Genomic DNA, 6,756 nt, shown 5'->3' with positions numbered 1-6,756 from the left:
ATATGAAAAAGAGTGGATAGATTAGATGGATTTATATTTGTTGTTTCTTTAGTTTTTTCAATGTCATTATTTAATGTCTTTATAGATTAGTAATAAAGAAAAAATAATTAAACATTTAAAGTTCAAACATAAGATCTAATACAATAGTTTCTATAGAAATTAGAATAAGCTAATATCAATATGAAAAGATAATAATTTCACCATTTAGTTATTTAAGATAAAATTTATATATATGAAAGAATATTTTAAAAATGAAAGTATTAATAGAATAGAAAATTAATCAAGTTTAGAATTGTGATTTTTTTATTAAATCTTGAAAATTTAAGAAAAATAAAATAAAGCATATTTAATGTTGATAGGACTAATTTAAATATAATCTCATCCAAGAATATTTATTTATTTAAATTGACATTAGATACAATCCAAAGACAAGATCTAATGTTTAACTTCATATTCCACTTCAAATATTCTATCATATATTTTACTCAAATTACAAATCTTAATTATAACCAAAAACATAGTAGTAATTATTCAAGAACATCATCAAAAATATAGGAAACTCTCAACTTAACTCTTAGACCCTTCAAAAGTACAAGAGCTGATTTATATTTGTTTTGGAGTTCGGTGCTTTAGCCGCATATCCAAAAAATAATGCTCAAGAGTGCTGATACATTGTAGTTTGCTCAAGATGCCATTCCAATGTGTCAATTGAGTTCATCTTTTCTGCCACATTGAAAAAATTCAAAATAATTAGCAAAAAATGTACCATATACCCATTCAATTCCTTGTTGGCATGGTCAACTACAAATATCAGATTTCATTTCTGACCCAATTCTTGTTTCTGATTGACTAAGCTTATCTTATTGTCTGCTTCTTTAGTAATCACATAGTTTTATGCAAGGCAGTGCGTATTTGAGAAACAAAATTCCCCAAAAGTCCTTTATTTTCTTCTCTTGGTTGGAGGCATTCAATGTTAGAATTAGTCTGACCGAAGAGAGCACAGACAAAGTGGGTTGTTTCACTACTACATAGAGGGGGGTTTAAAGACATTTTTTGAGATAATTTCTTTATCAATTGTCTTAATTAGGGACAATAAAAAAGTTGTTATCATCTCAAATATCGTCTTTAACCGAGTGTCTTAAAATATTGTCTCTATTAGGACAATACGAAACAAAAATAATTGTCTTTTAGAGACAATATTTATTTAATACCAACTATTGTCTTTTGAGAGACTGTAGCTAAAGCAATGTCTATAAGAACAGTTTGATCTTATTTTTTAAATACAATCAAATTATTCTTAATATAGAGTATCAATTTTGTTAGGGCATGATGGAATCAAACCATCATCCTTCCACTTATGAAACAAGTGCTCTTCCATTGAGCTAATGCCCTTTAAACATTAAAGATATATTTCTAGAAACTACACGATTAGTGAAATATGAAAAATAACCCATCTTTTGTATTATAATTGTATACCATTGAAAAATATCAAGAATACGCATTGTAATTATTTTGATGGTCATTAACTTTTAAAAATGAAATTTCTAAAACTATTATATAACCACACTACCTGAATTAACAACTTAATATTTTATAAAATCTCCATTGTAAATTTCAGTAAGATAAGTACAGAATTATATTCAGCTTACAAAAATTTCTACCAAACAAATAAAAATTTACATATATCAATTAGCTATAGTTGTACAAGTCATTTTCATACACTAGAGTTTCTTCCTGTCAAGAACTACAAACTAAAAGCCTTATAAATGCAATAATGCAAATGATTAGACAAAAAATATCAATCTTACCATGTCTTTGCTAAAGCTGATGTTGAGATATTTGATTTTTGAAACAATTCCATTGAAAGCTTTACCTATATCCTCAAATTCAAGGAAGGATAAAATTGTCATAAATGATGTCTTTAGAGCATATGCAATGCAATCTGTGGACAAAGGAAGGGTCTCTTCACTGTTAAGCACTAAAATAATTTATAAATTGGCTATTTTACATCATTTCCAAACACCAACAATCATCCTCAATGTTACGTACGTCATATAAGTTGCTGTTGCAGTATTGTGGAAGATTTTCATCAATAATATAAGGTTTTTGTGAGTATTCTGAAGGTTACATCAGTCATAGAAGGTTTTGTATCAATATAATAAAAATCAAAATTTATATAAACTTTATAGTGTTGTTCCAACATTTTGGATGGTTGCAGCATCAATCATATAAGGTGTTGTTCTAACATTCTAAAAGGTTATGTGAGTCAAAGTGCTGCTCTAGAGAACAAAATTTTATGTCACACATTGACGATATTATTTTAGGCTGAAATGAACAAACAAGTGTGAAACTCTATTTATTAATAATTAGAACTTTCTTGAAACACTGTATTACTTCTAGTCCTACTATTTATCTTATTGGTTTTTATCATTTTGACCTATATTAAGAGTAGGAGGTTGTAGCAGAAAGAAATAAAACTCACTATCATATTGTGTTGTTTGAGTGAAGGATACCTTGGAATATAGAGACAAACTAGAACGTCATAGGAAAGAGTAAGGGTAGATCTAGGGCATCTTAGCTATGAACATTACTAGGGGTTGATTTTCTCCATGCTCCTTGAATCCACATATTTTTTTATTCTCTCATACAGATGCACCACTGGTCATGTTGTTTTATTCTACTACAGGGTCAGGAACAATAAGTTAATAATAGCACTGGGAATAAAATTTGGATGTACACTGGATTGAAAATATTCAATGCTTTGAATAAATATCCTGGAGTTGGTGAAGCCTCCTTGATTGGAGAAATGGCCAACCCTGCTATAGTGCTCTACTAGGTCTTTGCATTACCAATTTGCGAATCCCTCCAAAGTGCAATGCTCCAATATTGACCTTGTGTATTCAAAGCTTTGATATTTTCCCTTGTACAATTCAAGATCTGTCAACTATTTCTCATGAACATGTGCATTGTAGGCTCTTCCCACCATGCTCTTTGTAATGAATTTGTGATGCAACGTGTAATCCAGTAGGAAGGTAATCTTGATAGGATTGAAGAACATTAGATGATTTGCGATATGAAATCTTGCCAATCATGCAATAAACTTTCTAGTAGTTAGGCCATTTCTTGGCACAACCTTTAGTATGCAAATGATGGATTGCTTTCCAAGTTGTCACTTGTATTTTGGGATCAGGATGATCCCTATGAAATGAGGGGTGATCACTTCTTCCTTTTTGGAGGTAATTATAAGCTGATTCAGACTACGACAGAGGATGTTCCAATTTTTTTTGAAAGAGATGTACATGAGATAAGATATGGTATTAATGGTGTTTGTGTAGCAACTCTGGGTCAATTTGTTGAAGTAGATGCAGTTCTGTGTATAGTGTCACTGGGGGATTTTAAGTGTGGTTCACTAAATTTTTTTCCACTGTTGCATTTTAAAAAAGTGGAAGCTATTAAGAGATTAAGGTTTAGACTACTACAAAAGGTTGCTTTGCTCTTTACTTATGTATTTTGGGAAGCTGATCTTGATACATTTAGCAAGGTTAATATTTTTGCTCTATAGTTATGTGTCTATATTTGGAGGGACACTTCTGATTGCTCTTGTAGTTGGAGAAGCTGCAAGAAACTTTGAGAGCATTCCTGCAACAGATTCTCTTTATCTTGTGCTTCAAATTATGAGAGGCATGACCTAGGCTATTAAGACTTTCATAACTATCTATGTCAATTTTAGGGATAATTGTTGATTCTAAATGCTGTATAATTCCACTCAGGTATTTAAGGCCCAAATGTAGTTAATGTACCCAATCCCATTCAAATAGTGTGTACAAGATGGGGAAGTGATCCTCTCTATTTTGGTTCATGTTCTCGTGTTGTTGTTGGGGCATTTGACAGTGACTGTGATAATCTAAGAGAAAGTGTTGGAGATGTTTGAGTTTTCTGTATTGGGAGGCCCCTATTCGTAAATACTCATTGATAGGGAGGTTGATAAATCAATCACTGATTCATGCTTTATGTCTTCTTGAAAGACTTAGGGTGTCTTTCCCACACCACTTTTCACCTATAGGACCTTAACTATCTAATGATCCTCTGGTCTCTCTAGCCAACCCACCTACCAAGAAAGATTCATGAATCAAGTCAAAACTTGATGCATTCTTGCTTCACTCACCATAACCATAAAAGAAACATAAAGGCTCTTAACCTCCAAATATTGAACTAAGCCTTGCAGAGGTGTGGAGGTATTTTACAATACTTCAACTCAACCAAATAGGGGTGCTAGAAGTCCCATTTGATTCATCTTCCCACCCGATTTCAGCATTTCTTCACAAAAAGGCCTAAAAGGCTATTAGCCCCCACTAGGTATCCTATAGCGAGAAAATGGGGATTTTCTCCAATCCTTCCAAAGTAACCCTACAAGTTTTCTTAGGATTCTTGGATTAGGTGCCACCCTCTCAAGGATTTTTGGGGCTCTTGGGGTCGCCGCCTTCCATATAGTACCCTGACTCAATTTGAGTGATTTTAGGGGGTTTTAGGGCTCTTAACTAGTTGTGCTGCAAGTTGAGAGGTGTAAGACCATCAATTGGATTGGTATGACCACACCCTCTTTACCAAGCCTTGGCAAGTCTCCCATCTTCAATTCCCAAGTGGAATCATGGCTCTAGCTATCCACCTCTGCAAGTTTTGTTGGTTTTACTTTGGTCTTCGCTAGCTGACTCACCATAGGCTCGCCTAGGGAAAGACTTTAAAAATTGCTCCCCTACATTTGAGGGTCCCTGCTTCTATACACATTATGTACATGGAATCTACTCACTATTCCAAGAGGCTATATAGAATGGATAGTGGGAAAGTGAGTAAGAACTCCATCATTACCAACTACTTGAACAAAACTAGTGGCAGTACAAAACTAAAACAATTTCACAAAGGAATACAAATTGATCAAGATTCAAAACACCTACCTAATGCCACATACATTCAAGTAAAAAAAATATTCACAAGGTGCACAATTTGCAAAACTAACTTTTTAACTCCTCACTATGTACTATCATAGAAAACAAGAAAATTGCTCATTAAATTGCTCCAAATGCTGATTGCTCACTTCATATGTCTCATCTCCATTTGGACCCCCAAGGAATTTCAAACACTATTTTAATATTATCAATTTCTGTGATCTCGTGGCACAGCACAGAGGTTTAATAGTTATAGAAAAACAAGGAATACATACCTTTGCATATGATCATTATAAGAATGACAAGAAAATTGAAGAAAGCCCTGTAGCCATAAAAAAACAAGTTCTATAAATCAAAAGATGACAATGGTCAGAATTGCATCTCAAGACTAAATAAAGGAAACAATTAAAAAACTATTCTGAAATGTTTAAAATCTCAATCTTAAGATAAAGCTAAAATTTGTTCAAACTATTCCAATTTTGGCCCTTGACATTTCCAATATTTCCACCTAGGTACCTTTTAAAAGGCTCTTTCCTGGGGACAACATTGTAACCTTGGCAGTACATTGTGATAGGCATTATTGGGCTCATGCAATGTCAATAGTGACTGCATTATAGGGAGATCCAAGTCTCCAATTTCAAATGTTCCTAAATAAATTCTAGTAGAATTGAGTTCCATATCGGAAGATAGTGATCAGGAAAAAGAAGAATCCATTAATAGAAGTTTAGCTGCAAGATATCCAAAGAACAGGAGATGCGGGAACATAATCTAGATGAAAAATCCCCTTTGATTGACCATGATCAATAGTTCTATGAAAAAACTATACAACACGTCATTTTTCATCACATAACTTAAAATATGTCTAAGTGTAAATACTTCTTGAGAATTTTTTCATTCTTCCAGTAATCTTGTGTACGATAAGAAACATTCCCAAAAATTAGTTTTTGAGGGCCAACAACACAATAGATAGTATCATGTGGTAATTTTACTTAATAATTAATTCCATTTTATTTAATTCAACCACTTCAATGATCTATGCATGTATGAACTTAATTTCACCTTTTCTTGGATATAGCTCTAGTTCTCTTTTTGACAAGGCAGCTTTTTTGGACTCTATATGTTTAGCCCAAGTCAAGTCTTCCTACATAAGAAGTCATGTATTTTGGACTCTATAAGCATAGAGGGAATCAAACTACCCCATTACAAGCACAAAAACAAATCCAATTCACCATTTGTAGAGAAGATTGAACTTCTGGGAGCAAAAATTACTATTTAGTAATTCAGAGGTGTTAACGACAGACTTGATAAGGAAATCAGGTCCTCTCCTTTAAAAACCTGGGGGGTGGCTATATTAAATTCCACATCATAGTAGGAAGAGGTTGAAAAATCCATCAAAAAATAATCAAACTAGACAAATCTGGGCTGTTTAAACTTTGATTTTAAAGAAAATCATAATATTGGAGGGTTGTGAATTGCCATTCCGGGCATGAAATAAATTGTGTGTTAGGAAAATTACATCAGATTGAGGTTAATTACTATAGGATGAAGGTTGAAATTCATCATGCTTAGCAATTAAAATCAGAACTGTGTGATGACAGGCAAAGTGTAAAAGATCATCTTTTTTGCAGACTTGTAGGTGTAGACTTAATATCTTCTAGCAGCAGCAAGGTATTCTAATTTTGGTACGACTTTCACATAGAATCCAATGTTGAGACCTGTAGGTGTAGACTTAATATCTTCTAGCAGCAGCAAGGTATTTTAATTTTGGTACGACTTTCACATAGAATCCAATGTTGAGGGAACATAGTTCAGT

The sequence above is a fragment of the Cupressus sempervirens genome, chromosome 9, assembly GCF_028749045.1.
Source record: "Cupressus sempervirens isolate cs-2001-9-10 chromosome 9, ASM2874904v1, whole genome shotgun sequence".
Taxonomy (NCBI): domain Eukaryota; kingdom Viridiplantae; phylum Streptophyta; class Pinopsida; order Cupressales; family Cupressaceae; genus Cupressus; species Cupressus sempervirens.
The sequence above is the reverse complement of the archived record's forward strand: the minus strand, read 5'-3'. Positions refer to the sequence as shown.